The sequence below is a fragment of the Grus americana genome, chromosome 1, assembly GCF_028858705.1.
Source record: "Grus americana isolate bGruAme1 chromosome 1, bGruAme1.mat, whole genome shotgun sequence".
In the NCBI taxonomy this organism is placed as follows: Eukaryota; Metazoa; Chordata; class Aves; order Gruiformes; family Gruidae; genus Grus; species Grus americana.
In genome coordinates, this window is record NC_072852.1 from 79,626,887 (window position 1) to 79,641,788 (window position 14,902).

Consider the following 14,902-nt stretch of genomic DNA (forward strand, 5'->3'; position numbering starts at 1 on the left):
AGCCTGTGTTCTGCAAAGTCCCAAGTGCCAGCCGAGGGGCAGAAAGGGGAGCACCAGGCAGGGAGCTCACAAAACAGCAGGGAGCAGGCGACTTCTGCGAAGAGTAAGGGGCAGATGCACGCTGAGGGCCTTCAAGATGTGCTGACTGCTGCAAGCCAGGTAGGTCCTGCCTTACTGTAAGCAGAATTTTGGATGGTGAAAAGCAAGCAAGCCCCAAAAGATGCACCCTGCAGCAACACAGGGATCAGGTGGGGAAATAATTATTTTTCATCTATTTATTCTGTTCTGTCTCACTTTGAGGGCTTTTGGGGGGACAGCGGAGTGGAGAACATGAACCTAGCGTTTGAGTTTAAAAGCCTTACAAGTATTATTACAGGATAAAAGCCTGGGCAGACCCATCTTAATGTCATGCTTCTCTGGTTAATGCTTCAATATCTGACATCACTTTTGTCATCTCTTTCATCACTTGAATTTTTAAACTTCTGGCATTTTATGTGCCTGATATTACCGAAGTCATGTTAGTGTAAGGTCTAACAACCAGTATGAGCCTCAGTATGCAGAGAGGAGTCATCTAGAGAGTAGATGCTAAAAAACCTCCTACAACTCAGCCTCCCCCCTGACCTCCCCCCACCAAACCCCAAGAACAGATTCATTTAACGTGAGAAGCAGTGATGCCTACTATTGCAAGGGGCACGTGGTACCACAAAGGACTTCTCTTTGTGAAATGGCTGTCTATATAGAGAGTTTCCACAAAGCCTGTTTATCATAAGCCTTCCATAGGCCTGATTTTGAGAGCCTGAGGGTATTTGTTTCCCTCAGACTTGCTTTCCAGGAGGGTAAATAAGCCCAGACTGCTGCCAGGAGAGAAGACCACCTAATGTGGACATCTCCTGTGGAGAAAAAAGGGACTGCTGTGGAGACACAAGTGAAGAGCCTTTGTGATAAACTCTGCCCAGAATATAGCTACGTGGTTTCACTGAGGAGATAAAGGTTAAAGATAAACCAATTTTCTGCGGTGGTTGTGTGGAGTTTTGAATGTCCTCTCCTCATATGGTGCTGCCCCATGGTGGTGCCTACAGAGTTCTTAGTGACTTGTCTGGGGAGCAGCGGTGAGTGTAACACGTGACTCTGGTGCACTTCCCCGCACAGAGCCCTTCCAGTCATACCTGGCAGCGTATCAAACCACTTTGTCTCCTCAAGTATGCGGGGTCCCCTTTGTCATGGAGGGGCTGCACACGCAAATGTGTGGCGCACCTGAGCAGCAAATTGGCTGTTGGCATCAGTGCCGGGTTGCGTCTCCAAACACAGCATGAATGTTTCCCCTGTGGTCTTTCAGGGGTGTCCAGAGAAAGTCTTGAAAAGTCCTAATAGCTTCATTGGACTGTACTTAGCCCACTGACTGATGAAGGCTGGGACTGATTGGCCTCCACACTGGTTTGTCCTTCAGCACCTTGGAGCCAGGCCTCCCCTTTGGCAGAGTAGGGGTCTGAGGCATTAGGAACTCTTGTTTTACCACTTCATTACTTACCTGGACAGCCATCTCTTGCAGCATATGGTTTGCTATTGCTGGCATCATATTAGAATAAAAAATATTATAAAAAAGAAAATGCCCACATAAAAAGAAAAGCCAAACCCAAACCAGAATTCAAGGTTGCTCCTTAAATTTGGGACTTTCTGTTGCTTGCGAGAGAAATTAGGGACTTGGGTTTGTTGCCTCCCCCTTAGCCCTTCTTCTGTTTTCTAATTTCTTCTGGTTACATTCATTTTCTTTCCCAGTTGCAGTTGTCTCATCTTAAGCCTGCACAAATTCATGAGCCAGGGGTGCATGTTGTTCGTCACACCATGAAGACCTCGCTAGCCGTACGTCTTGATGCAGTTCTGTATGGATGACTGCAGAGTTTGCAGATCCTTTTCCCCCTCCCTCATAGCTGTTTGTGAGGTTTTGAGCCCTTTTCTTCTGCGAGCCTTGCTGCCATGGTTTTCTTTTCAGTGGTTTGGATGCTGAGGCTAGCATTAGCGCCAGTGCCATATTGCTTGTTTTCAGCCGCACTGCTGGACTGTTTAACTTTTTTCCCCGACTCGGATTTAATCTCGCAGTTTGGTTATCTATACTGTTTGAAGTCTGCCTCCAGCCATCCTGGAGGAGCTTTGGGGTCCTGTGGGTACTGGACTGCTACTCTCACATCAGCTTCACTGCTGACTTCCTATGTGATCTTGGAGAAGTAATTTTGGATGCAGTTTTCAAAAGCACTGTTGAAAGTAAGTGAGACTTCTGCTCCTAAGCTACTTCAGCCTTTCAGAGAGCTGTTCTTTGTCATCTGTTTGTCTTCCCACCTCTCCTCCTAATGGCTTGTTCAGGTTGCCAGCTCTTTGGAGCACTGCCGCTTCTTGCTGCTGTTTCTGTGTACGTGGCTTTGGCCTAACACGGTGGGATCCTGGTCTCATTTAATAGTGACGGCATCTCGGGGCGGACAAATGCAGGACTGAACTGGAGCTGGCTGTGAATGAATCTGAAATCTAGGCTGGGAGGACCTGACCAGGGAATGTTGATATTAAATGTTCTTTTCTGTTAATCAGTTACATATGGTGGCATGAATAAATAGATGTATGCAGGGCTGGGTGCAGCCCTGTTTAACATTCAGGAGTTTGCATCTGCAGACATGGGTCACAAACGGTGAACGCGGAGCAAGCAGGGTCCTCTAGGGAGCCCATGAGTTGTGGATGTGTCCGACCCACATGGGCAGGGCAGCGGCTGCTCGTCAGGGCTTGCAGATGCCGTACATCCAATTGCATATAGTGCCCTGATCCAGCCGGACAGCAATCCAAGAGCCCAAGCAATGCGCTGCTGCACCCTCTGCAAGTGGAGGAAGGAGAGAGTAAAGACCCATTAACAGCCCTTAATAAATCTGTACCCAGCTGTGATATACAGAAAGGTGTAGAAGGTACAGGTGGAACTGCGGGCTAGTGCAGATTTTTTTTTGCAATCTCATTTTGGTTGAGGAAATAGAAAACACTGCTATGTAAAATATGAGAATTTTTTTTTTTAAGATAAATATTGCTGGGGAGTTTATTCCTCCAGCATTTCCGCGTACGTGTTAAGATATTTGAATCAATGTCTTAAAAAGAGGAATTTAAAGCAGAAAACCTTATACATGAGTTCACCTAAATGAGTGATGAGTACACATTGGTTCCGTCAGAGGTTGATCTGAGGTGCACAGGAGATACTACTGGGTAGTGGGAGTTATTGCTCTTTGTGCTGTTTCTTTGCAAGTGGGAATTTGGGGTTTTAACTTTATGGCTCTGTTTTGTAAGTCCGGTGTAGCATTGCTCACTGGAGAATGTTACAATCTATGTGAAACTGTAAGTGTTCTGTGCCACAAGCCTCAAATTTTCATCGCTTGACTATTACACCACCTGTGTGTAATTAGCAGCTTGACAACAGATGATAACTAGAAAGCTACATTAAAATGGAAAACCTAGGCAACCTGATTTTCTATCTTCATTTTAAACAGACAAGAACAGACACCACAAATGCATAGCAGTCTCTTCTGTGGCCATATTCTCTCAAACATTTCTTAGAGGTTTTACTCTTTTACCCAAGGACATAGCTGGTTGAATGCATATCAAACACGTTGCTATTCATGCTAATATGTTCAAATTAGAAGCTATCTGTGGTATATTTTACAGAAACTGTTTCAGTGCTAGCCAAAACCTGAAAGCTGCAGTTACTGAAGGTCTGGCAAGACAGAAATCTAATGTTGCTTTAAAGGAGCAATATGTTGTGAGCGCTCGACTTGCCTTCAGGAGCAGTTCTAACAGACAGAAGGTTTTAAGCTCATTAACATTATAAGTCAGGCAGATGGTTTGGTGCCTGTGTTGTCCATGCTGAATGAACATAAAATTGTCCCAGAAAGGCTGGGCTGAGGCAGAAGGTCTGCTCAGAGCAGGAAACATCTGGGACATCTCTGTGTCGTGCCTCCTGGGTACCAGCCGCGTTTCCAGAGGTGCCCAGGGAAGCATGGCACCTGAACCCCATTGCCTTACCTGCTTAAATGGCAACCAAAAAAAGTAAGTGCCAGCCCTGAAGCACACACACCCCCAGTTTTATGATTCTCCCACCGCTTCCTTTCCTAGCTTCTCCATCACCAGACTGCACGCAGCACAGCACAACCACATGAAACCCGTCTGGCCGACTGCAAGGTTTCTGGTTACAGACCCAGCTTCAGAGTGAACTTGGCCCCTGCTGCAGAGTTAATTGGAAATATTTGTCCAGCAAACTTGCCTGGCGGATTTCATGTGCTGCTTGATTTCCTCATTCTTGGTGTTTAATCTGTCATATCAGAACGTGCAGCTTAGTACAGTTGGTTGGTACCGTCTAGAGGAGTGGGAAGGATGGTGGGTGAAGCCAGCAGATGCTGCAGCCCCCAGCAAGGCGAACCCTCTGGATCTCCATCCACTGGCAACCCTGACGGGGATGAGGGGGGGGCGAGGTTTTGGCCAGAGATTTTGGAGGATGAGAGCTGATGGATGACTGCCTGCTGATAGCAGGCACTGGTTGAATCATTGGCATTCAGCACAATGCCCTCCTTTGGGTAAAAGAGATAGAAGTAGGATATCTCTGTGCAGGATGGTTGGCTGATTACCTCAGTGTAATTGCCAAGCAATCCTAATTGCGTTTGTTCTTTAATCCAAATGTTCTTAAACAAGTCCTCTGAACTCTTTAATGTAAAAGTATTTGTTTCATTGCTGCTCTAAAAATAGGTAAATCTCTTCTTCCCTGCCCTTTTTAAACTAGTTGAGCAATACCTTGACTTTATTTTAAAGCCCTTTTGCCAAGTTTTTGTCTTAAGCACCAGTGACAAGAATATGAAAGGAATTAGAAAATTATTATGGGATTAAGACAGAATCTTGCTCATACACAAAGGACATGTTGATTCCTTGTCCTCCAAAGAGAGCAGTATAAGTTCTGCAATTAAATCTGCTGTGGCCAAATACAAAAGGAGCTCATGTGCAGTAATGTATGTGGTAGGTAGGAAAGTAATGAATGGAACAAGCTTTGATTAAAAGAAACAGGGCCCCCCCCCCAACAATCTTTAAAGGAATAGCCAAAAAATCTTTCCATTTTTAGTGAGCTGATGAAAAAGTATTCTTCACCTGCATTTGCAAAGAAAAGGTTAATTCTGTCTACGGTAAATAGCAAAAGTGGGTACGCTTCTGACTCATTGATTTTATAATGTGTTGTTTCTGTCTCTCTCATCAGTAAAGAGACGCTTTGCTGCATGGGTGGACATTTTTCTAATTCCATAGTAATTTCCCATATAGAGTAAAATTAGATGGGATACAAAAAAAAAAATTATGTGATACTTCTTTGAGAATTGTCTTCCACATCTAATTTTCAGCAAATAGAAATGCCCCCCTCCATATCCTCCTCTTTGTAACCACAGATATGTCCACTGTTTTCATAACAATGCCATGTATATGAGAAGAAAACTTTTTTTTGTGGAAAATGACATACAGCACTCTGGATTCCTGTTTGTTATGAAATCTGACCAAAAAATAATTCCTTTAAAACTCTACTGAGTGGACTGTCAGCTATTTGAAACTCCCAGCTAAGTGACGGTCAGTCTTAAACCATGAACTCTAAGCTTAGTGCTTACAAACCATAAAGTTAATGTCAATGGGAATCTTGCATCAGTGAGGACTTCAGGATGTGGCCGTGTGCATTACTCTGTTGCTTATTCCAGTTCCTGTTTTCTTCTCCCTTTGAAAGCCCCGTTTGAAGTTGCTTCTTAATCTCCTAAGATGTTGACTTGAAAGTGCATATCGGCCCTCTTAAGTATGAGTCACACCAGCCCTCAGTCATCAGTATTGTCCAGAAATGTAATGTTTTCCTTCTCATCTCTTCTTACACCCTTAACCAAGGGCAGCTGTGATTCATACTGTAAAAGAACTTGATTTGCATTTGATATGAGTCAACAACTAATTCAAGATCAAGAAACAGCATCAAACAGGCCTTACAAAAAGGGAAGGAAGCTTTCTTGTTTACTGTGCCTGAATCAAAAGTAGAGGCATAGACATTATACTTGAAAAATCAAAAGGTAGATTACACTGTCTTGAAACCCCCTTTGCAGAGATACTACAAAGGTTTGAAGAAATTAATATATGTTAAAATATGCTATATTCCAAGCAAATAACATGCTGTTTCTTTCTTAAACATCCCTGCCAATGAAACATTTCGGCTTTTATTTCTTTACAGAAATCATTGTGCTAGACTCTTTAAAGGGAAGCAACACAAGACGAAAAAATCTCCCATAAGAAATCCTTTTAGGAATGCACTTAGAAGTGTACAAATCTCATCTTTATTTTAGACATAAGTAATTATGTGCTTATCTGCTATTGATGTCTGTAGGCTTTAATCGCCTCTTTAAAGTTAAGTACATTTATAAATTATTTTCCTCCATTGAGTTCTAAATGTACAAAATGGGGCAGAGATCCTAGGCAGGGGTCAAGACAGGCCAATGGCTATAATAAGTCCCTCGATCCCTGCTTGCAAATCTAGAAATTTACTTCAGGGATCCTGAACTACTACCAGTGATCAATTCTGGATGAGTAATACAGCTGAGCAGGAGCAGACATTGCGGGATGACTGCACCCCATAGACTCAGGGAAATTTTCCTTGGAGCGAATTAAGATACATACTATGTCTGTCTTTTACCCTCTCTTTTTTTCAAAACTCACTTTGCCCAGAAGGTCACCTGTTTCTTTAAACTGTCTTGAAAGAAGATGCTGGAGGAGATGGAAAAAGAAAATTTTAATAACATAGTAAAGGAATTAGTATGTGTGGTTTTCCTCTCCTCCTCTCTTAATATTCAGCTTCTGTTCCTTCCCTTTTCCCAGCTGCCATCATCACAGTTGTCTACCTGAACTGTAAGTTTGGTGAGGGTCATCTTTTGTCTTTAGGTGGTGACCAACAAATCACTTGGCATTTTCAATGTAAGCTAATGACTGCTCAAAGGAAGAGTTTGGGAGAAAGGGAGATGGATCACTGATCAAAGCCAGACTGCACACATTAATAGCTGTAAACTAAGTAGACAAAATAAAGTGTTGGACCTCACCGAGGACCCATTGCTCTTTCATTTCTCCATGAAGGAGAAGAAAAAAGTGATGATGCAGCGAATTCTGCATAGCTCTCTGTCAGGCTGTGAACTGGTGCTCCTTTGCTTGTAACTCTCCACAAAGTTTTGTTTGGTCCCTTAAACTGATGTTGGCTGACCCTCTCTCTCTTTTCTAGTCTGCTCTGGTTTGGATCTTGGAGCCTCAGGATGTTTGTCTTTCCTCTTTCTTTTGTGCAGGTTTAAGGTGGGCACTATTTGTGTGGACTTTCTTAGTAATCTTCTCAGAGAAACAAATAAACTTGTTTTACAGGAAACAAGTGTTTTTAATAACTGCATTTGCTGTCGAATACCATGTGTGTGCTATTTTGTGACTACAAAGACTTTAAGTTATGTGATATACTGTCACAGTATGTCTTCTGCTTCAATTTGTTTCAATATATTTATAAAAATTTACAAAAATGTATTAATAGCATCATTGGTTCTCCAAGGCAGGTAACTTACATGCAAACAGAAATTTTATATGTGAGATCATGTATTTCATGGTTGCATACTCTAATGGTGATATTTCTGGAAATAAGGGATAATAATCCACAACTAAAACATGAATAGTTATTCATCTATGTGTGTAAACCTATATACACCAAATGTGGCTTGTTTAAAATTACAATCACAGTTTCTTGCCCCCGGTTTCTGAATATTCCTATTTTTGACATTGCTTGTCGTGGGTTTTCCCCCCCTATATCTGCACTAATTCTCAGGTAAATGCCTTGTGTTTCTAACCAGTCTTCTCCACTCCTGGTGTCCACACACCTTTCGTGTACTCACTTTTGTATTTATTTCCTACGTTAAAATTTTACACACTAGTGATCTAGAACCTTTGAGTAAAGTACCATCTGCAACATAAATTTCTCCTCCAAAGCTGTTAAAAGGAGTAGGTTTACGTTTGGAAGGCTAGCCAACCTTAATCGCTGATATTTCCTTTTGCAAAGTCTCATTTTTGCATTACGGTCTCTTGCAGTGACAGACCGCATCCTGTCTGAGACCGAGAAAATTTTCTCGAACCTATTTACATGAACAACATCAGACTCTGGTGTTTGTACTACCTCTCTTTTATTGAAAGCACAGGCAGAGTGTCTGCTGACACGAGGTCTTTTCCAGGTTTATATCCTAGCTATAAATCATCCAACTGCAATTGAAAGAATAACCTTTTTGAGCAAAGTTGTGTTTGTGAAACCCTTTTCTCCGCCATTGTCACAAGCAGTTTGCAGTCTGCTTCTGCAGAAGGCGAATTGTTTTGTTCATGCATGCATAAGCACCGGAGACTTTTCATTTTCCTGTCCATATTCACTGGCATTCAGCTTAAGTTATGTTTCCTGCAACGTTAACTACGGTCTCCGGTGCTTGCCATCTTTGCAAAAATGTTGTTGCGAGGCCTCACATAGTGGGCTCAGTTGACTATTTTGTACAGCAATTACCATCAGAGAATCAAAGGAAGAACATCTTTAGAAGCTGTTCTTAGGCTAATTGTTATGATTAGCATCTTTCATACACTATCCATTTTTTGCAGATTAAAGTTTTTAGATCAACAGTTATCGCAGCCAGATTGGATACAATTTTTTTCAGCCAAATTTATCATTCCTGTGTACTTTCCTTCTCTCTAAGCAGAGAAATATTGATAACCATCTGTAACCCCCCAAGGCCTAGCAGGGCCCCTAGATCAGTCCTGGTTTTCCTACATAAGTTAATTATTCACCCCTACATTTACATTGCCGTCTGTCAAGTTCCAAACTTACACCGCCAGCTCTGTGTCCGCGATTCCGTTCCATTCTTTATACTCACAGCAGAATGCCATCAGTAAACTTCAGTATCTTCCCACACTTGGATGTCCTTTTGTGAAGTGATACGGGTGCAGAACGTAGCCTCAAAGTTACAGTAAAAAGCGCTGTGTTCAGAGGGCGTTAAGTTAACATTTCACAGACATGAACTCTCCTTCTAAAGAAATTTTCCACAACCCGGTTGAAGTACTTAGGGCGAGATGAGAAGGAGAAGGGCAAAATACATTTATTAAGAAATGTCTTTCCTGGTAGATATGTGGAGTTCTGTACACAGGCATTGGCTCGCCCCTTAGGAGGTAGGTGTGGGTAAAAAGTTGCCCCTTTCTCTTCCGGACCCCTTCAAAAGCTGCATCAGTACTCTCTGCTAGATTCAGAGTAATAAGTCTAATTTCTTCCTTAAGTTTTAGTCTAAGTACACTTCTAAGTATGTGTTGGCGCATATATAAGAGGGAAATTGAGTTCTGTTAACTTTATTTTGTATTCTGTTGATAGGTTTTCTATGCCATTAAAAACATCTGAGAATACATTTTCTACCTTTTAGTGGCTTCTGTCCTCCTACTGTATTCACTTTCTTAACAACCTTATATCTGGCATTTTCACCCCTTGAGTAAGTACTCCCTTTCCTGAAAATGTTTTATAAGAAAATAATTATAAATGTTATTTCTTCAAGATTTTGTTATACTTTCACATGGAGTTCATATCCACACATAATGGTTTGATTTCACTCAAGTGTCATCAAAGAAAGCTTTTATTGACTCATTTTCATATAAATACGTTTTCTTTTCAAATCTTTTTTTGGTAACTTCAGCTAACTAGCAACCTATACACACTCTCTGGGTGTGAGAATAACTTAACTTATAACTTAAGTCTAACCTATAAAAACATGATATTTCAGTTACCGTACACGAAGAGTCCCACAATGTTTTCCTCTCTTTTCCTCTTCACAGTAGGGACATGCAGACTCTGTTTCTTTTTGTCCTGAGGTTTGACTATGTCAAAGCCTTGCTAAAGCCAAGTATACACCATGCACTGCCTTCCTCACTGCCTTCGACCAGAGGGATGGTCACCTTGTCAGAGAAGGCAACGAGGTTGGTCATCATCCTTAGCCCTTGGTAAATCCATGCTGGCTGCTCCCAGTCACCTTCCTGCCCTTTTCGTGCCTGGAAATGGCTTCTATGAGGATTTGCTCCATGACCTTCCCAAAGACCAAGGTGAGGTTAATCGACCTGGACCATCCTCCTTGCCACCTTCTTGCAGATAGGTGTGGTATCTGCTTTTATCCGGCGATCAGGAATCTCCACTGACTGCCATGACCTTTCAAGAGGACAGAGAGCAGCCTCAGAAGATGTTGGGCTGCTCCTTCAGCACCCTCGGACCCACCCACTCTGCTCCGTGGAGTCCTGTATGTCCAAGTGAGTTCAGTGATCCCTAACTTCAAATTCCTCTGCTGTGGGTACTGCTTTACGCCCATGGACTCTGCTAGGAGGCTCAGGGACTTGGGAGGTCGGGGGCAAAGCCTACCAGTGCAAACTGAGGCAAAAAGGGATCATATAATTTAGCCTTTTAGATGTCCTTTGTCACTAGATCCCAATGAGCAATGGGCCCGTGCTGTTCGTAGCTTGCCTTTTGTTCTCAATATACTTACAAAAAACCCTTCTCATCTTTCACATCCCTTGCTAGTGCCAGCTCCAGCTGAGTTTTGGCTTTCCCAGCTCCATCCCTGCCAGCTCAAGCAGTGTCTCTGTTCCTCCTGGATAGCTTGTCCCTGCTTCCACCTTCTATGGGCTTTGTTTTGGTATCTAAATAAGATCAGTCTTCCTCTTCAGTTTTGGTTCTGTGATCCCCAGAACCAAATCACAATCTTATAACAAATGTAACCATTCACAGTCAAAAAATTGTTATAAATACCTCCAAAGTCTTTCCATCTTTTTATCCCTCCTAGGAAAATTCTATCCCTGTAGCTTGATTTTTCCTAAAACTGTATCATTGTGATTTCTGTAATTTAGGATGGCAACTAGTTCGCTCTTCTCCTCAATAAATCTAGTGCTATGAAGATAATAGCTACCTTTGCCTTGCCCCCCCATTCATTGTCTTCAGGAAGAGGAGGGTGTTGCTTGAGCCTCTTTCAGTTGTGTGCCAGGTGTATCGGAGCAGCGCTGTGACCGACACAAGCCCCGCACTTAACCCTGTATCTTTTCGTCAAGTTCTAGAGGCCACCACCAAATTTACGGCACCAGATAATGCTCACGAGTGATCATCACTCCAGTGAGAATTTTGCATTGCATTGCAACTTATATACTATAGCAAGTCTTTTAAAGAATAAGAAAACTGTGAAAAGAAGGAATTAGTGAGAAACCAAGGCAGAAAGAGCTCTACATGAAGTCATATAAATCTAAGGACAGGATAAAATTAAAATGCCCTTTGCCTTTTAGAGGGCTAGTTCTCTTGCAGCATGTGTTGTCTTTTGTTCCAACCCACAAAAACAGTGCCATCGTTCTTGCAGGAGCAATAATATGGTCGTCTTTTTAATCGCGTTCCAGTTACTCTTGTGCTTGATCTGGAAAGGAAAATGCAGGCGGCCAATACCTGGCAAACTCTTTTTGTACAACAGTTAAGATTAAATAGATGTACCACTGAGCCAATAATCAGAGAAAATTTATATCCAAAGCCGATGATTGTGAAAATCTATTCACTTTTTGAAAATGTTTCCAAACTGACTTGCCTTCCATAATAGTTCAAAGAAACTGTTAATTCAGATTTCCCCAGTTTTCTCTGTGAACCATCTTTCTCTCTGACTACTCCACAGACTTTCACTGAAGGTACTGATCCTTAAGATGACTGTCTGCTCTTTGTCAGAGACTGCTGCTTTGACAGGATTATTTACATTGCATGGATTATATTTTGGATGTTTTTTGAGTGTACATTTTTAAAATTGTTCTATTCCAGTGTTCAAGCTTTTGGAAATTCACCTTTTCCCAATAAGCTTTGAACTGCTCAAATATTAGTTGAAGGACAATATTGAATCACAAACAGAATTGAGTAAAACTTAATTTTGCATTTCTAATGAGTTATTTACTGATCATCCCACCCACTTTTGCAGTGTAGAAAGGGGGAGGCACTTACAGATAAAAGCTGAGTGCCTGTAAACTCATTTTTTATTTGCATAGGATAATGCAACGCTCATTCTGATGGTTTCAGAGGAATGACACAGAACAATTTTTGTATATTTGTCTGTGATACATAGCATAGGTTGTAAAGCCAGACTAATTTTAATGAAAATAAATACAAATAAAAATAGTTTGAAGAAAGAGATCGGCCAAACCTGAGAAGTTTTCTACATCAGAGCATGATTCAGCTTTTACAATGTATCTCTGCCCCAATGGCTGCGGGGTTATGCTTATGTATTGCCCACGATCTGTTTGGGTCTTGCATTTTCACTTTAAAGAAGTTTACAGGAAAGTTTTGATTTAGTAAAGTACTCTGAAGTCAAATGGATAGCTTGAAGAATGCCAGGTGAAATGGCACTTTTCAGTGTTCACAACTGATTTTCCTATGTTTTGGAGCAACGTAACTCTAAGCCAGTGTGTTACAGTACATGAAGTTCCTGTGAAAGTCGGTCAGGATATATCCTGTAGGATTGTTATGGAGCATGCAACCGTGAAATATGGATCAGAAACATAAAAATGGACCCAGAAATCTGCAGCTAGTTAGGGCTGTGCAAGATGTCCACAATGAAAACAGAAACTGCATGAGATTTGTTTAGTTTGAGGGTTTGTTTAGAAGTTCAGAATAAAAACTGCGTTTGTCCAAAGGTTTGTTCAAGTTCACTAACTTACCTACTGACTCTAAATTCATTTTCACATAAACCTGGGTTGATTTATACATCCCAAAATGACACTAAACTTGTGGTTTCGTACGCTTGAAACTGGCCACGCTACTAAACCAGGTAGCGCTCAGCGGTTTTGGCTGGGCTTTGACTGACTATTTCGAGTTCGTTAGAGCCCCAAGCTCAAGGTGGAAAGCCCAGAGGTGCCAACCCTGCCCCGCTCCCCCCCCAGGAGCCTTCGGTAGGGCTGCAGGAGCCGTGCAGGGGAGCCAGGTCGGCTTCTGCAAGGGCAGGACTGTAAGTGAAGGAATCCGTCTTTCGGGAGTAAAAGCACTTCCGTGCTTGATCGCAGAAGAAAGCGTGTGCGCACTTCTGTGAAGAGCTGAAAAGCTGATTTTGGGAGTATGTGCTCAGGCGGAGGAGTAACTGCTGCAAGCTCAAGGCTTATTTATCCAGTTGTGAGTTGAGAGTGTTTCCACTTGCGTTATGATGTCTACTAGTATTAACCTCTTTCTTCAGCGCATGCCAGATGTTATCAGCGATATATGTCTTGAGAGACGAGTAGCTGTTTTTGGAATGGGGCTTGTGTTTCTGTGCCCACTTCTTCTGCATCTGTCTTTGGCGATTCAGGGGCAAATTCATCCGCTTGTCTTCTCCGAAGTATAACCCGCCGTGCTTCTCCTATTATGTGCATAATTTTGCATATTAAATTTATTCCTTGTGCTGTATTTATTTTAAAACTTTACTCAGTCACGTGTCTCTGTGTGCATTTAAAAGGAGCCACAAATATTTATAAGGCAATTTTAACACTTACCAATTACTTTTGTGGGGCTTGGTATTTGAGTAGGTACCTTAATAGCTGTGGTTGTATCAACCTTGGCTGATATTTCCTAATTATTCATATCTAGAAGCGTTATCAGCCATCACAGAGCGTCACGAGCATCATTTTAAGCTCTCTTCACCTTCTTCAGTCTGGGTTTTATTTGAAAAGCAGACATGCAGTCCCCAGTGAGAATTAAAGTAGAAGCATTAGCTTGCAAAATATATGCCAATGACCTAATGATTCTGACATTTCCACAATACAAGCTTTACAAGAAGGCATGCAGACAGCAAAGTCTGTTTTTCTATCTCATATTTTTTTAATGGCTAAATGTTTGGAGGAAACAAAATGGATTTATTCTGCTCAATCCAGGGTATAATATCAGGACTTATCCGGTTCCGGGCCCCAGGGCTTCAGACAACTAACAAAACACATCTTACTTCTGCTCTGCTAGTTCTCTGTTATGCTTTTCACACGCAGGAAGAAAGAGTAAAAGCATAACCCAACTGAATAAAGCAGCATGGCCTGCTATTCTTTGCTTATGAAGCATCACATGATAGACACCAAATTAAGAAGAACCCCCCACCTGTGGTTAAGTATGTATGCAACTGTCAAGCCATTTTATATGACATAGAGGGAATTTTACCGTCCCCTTCACTGCCAGAGAGCAGGAATATGTTAAAAATGTTAATGTCTTACGAAAGCACGCTTCATTATTTTTGAATAATCTAGTGATTAAACGCCATCTAAATAAAATCAAAGATGCTGCTCCCCAATTTATTTTGAAATGCTCCAGCTTTTCAAATCTTCTGCTCTGATTTATGGAAAAAAAGCTAATCTGAGGTTCTCCTTGTAGAATTTAAGTTGCAATTTGTTTTTTGGCTATTCAGTCACTGTTTATGTAAGGATGTATTGGGACAGGGCTGTCTGCCATGATATGGTAAAAAAAAAAAAAATTCTAATAAAAATAAGATGCTTTTTAAACAAGAAGTTAAAAGAAATCTATCCTCTCCATTGACCTTTCAGACTGTGGTAAGCATAGTGCATTCAGTGCCAATTTTATGACACAGTCACTTCAAATAGATTGTATATGATATGTTTTAGTTGCAATTTCAAAGAAGGTTTTGATCATGAGAGATAGGAGAAACTCATTCAAATGTGTTCTTGTTACTTTATGTACAGTAACTTCATGGACCAACCACCTAACAGTTAAGACATGCCATATTCAAGAACATTCCCTTAACCACAAGGTTTTCTGGTTCATTTGCTTGAAGTACTCCAATTTTTTCCTTTTGTCGCCCTGAGA